At 39.0% G+C, this 1,573-nt stretch overlaps 1 pseudogene; it reads right to left on the bottom strand.

Moving 5' to 3' along the window:
* Window positions 1-587: 587 nt before the first annotated feature.
* On the bottom strand, window positions 588-707 carry LOC146076153 (5S ribosomal RNA; annotated as a pseudogene).
* Window positions 708-1,573: the final 866 nt, after the last annotated feature.

Genomic DNA, 1,573 nt, shown 5'->3' on the forward strand with positions numbered 1-1,573 from the left:
AAATATATATATACACAGTGAATTTAAGAGATATCAAATATAGCAGCAATAATGATCTGGGATAAAAAATATATATTTTGGAATAAAAATGATTCGAGAGGTAGAGAGTTATATGGCAGTACTCATGGTATAGCAGCAAACGAAATAGCAGCAAAAAATTTTTTTCTTTTTTATATACATATAATAGCAGCATAATTATTAAAGTGCTTAAGTATTAGGTGACCTTTATAAGGCAATGGTGACCTCTGTATAGCAGTAATAATAATAGGAAGAAAAGGACAAGTTATGTACATAGATAGTGTATGCTATAGTGATGAAACATATATAGGTGTTAAGAAAAATTTTGGTGTGAGTGACCTTGTGATTATATTTTATTTATATTTTATTTATATTTAGTAGTTACAATAGGTGTCTATATAAGACCTTGCTAACATATATTTAAGGACGATAGGTGGTTCGGTGATGGGTGACAGACAGATAGGAGAGGCTTTTAGAAAATGAATAAGAGGGTGAGCGTGTCCAGGGGTGTGTGAACTGAGCTTTGGTATTTTTTGGGGTTGTCCTTATCACGAGGTTGTTTGCGTCTTTCATTACAGAACCTGTTCTTCTCAGGTAGTCTCCTGTCCCGATACTGGACAGGCCCAAACACTGCTTGGCTGCCAAGATTGGACGAGATTGGGCATTGCCAGTGTGGTATGACTGTAATGTTTTTTTCCTCTTTTTCTTCCTCTCGGACCTGAATACCTCTCGGACCCGAGTTCCTATTTGCTCAGAAAGTGTGTAGGAGAAAAAGGATACAAGGAGATAAACATAAGAAGAAAAATTGAGGGGGGTGGGGGGGGGGTGAAGGGGTGCATTTGTGTGGAAAACACAGGGGGATAAGGTTCCTCTCGCAGGAGGATTACAGGACCTTTACAGGAACGGAGCGATTTCATATCCCTCATTTAAACCACTCGGATGTAGTGTCTGGAGCTGGAATATCCAATACATTTCCCTTTGGGATAGTTTTTTCGCAAGGTCGCCTCCTCTTTCCCCCAGCTGGACATGTTCAATAGCTTTAAATGTCATATCTTCTGGATTTGATTTGTGGGTTGTTAAAAAATGTCTAGGGACTGCATGATTTTCCACTTTGTTTTTGATGCTCCTTACGTGTTCTTGAATCCTAATTTTTAGTGGGCGCTTGGTCTTGCCTATATACTTCTTTCCACACGTGCATTCTAGTAGATAAATAACAGAAGTGGAGTTGCAATTCATGAAGTCCTTTATCTGGAACTCGTTGTTATCCCCGGTATCTGTAAAGTGTTTTCTGTTTGGGTGGAGGTACTTGCAGATGACACATTTCCCACATTTGTAGGATCCCTTACATTTGGGTAGTTTTGTGGAGGGTTTGGATGTTTTGAGCATGCTTGGTGCTAGTAGGTCCTTCAGGTTTTTCGACTTCCTGTAAACGATATCAGGTTTTGGGGGTAGGATCTCTTTCAGGATTGGGTCCATCAGTAGGATCCCCCAGTGATTTTGTATAGATTTTTTTATCGTGTTTTCATGTCTATTATATGTAGTGATGAATGCTACC

Source organism: Crinia signifera, chromosome 4 (genome assembly GCF_055691185.1).
Source record: "Crinia signifera chromosome 4, ASM5569118v1, whole genome shotgun sequence".
Classification (NCBI taxonomy): domain Eukaryota; kingdom Metazoa; phylum Chordata; class Amphibia; order Anura; family Myobatrachidae; genus Crinia; species Crinia signifera.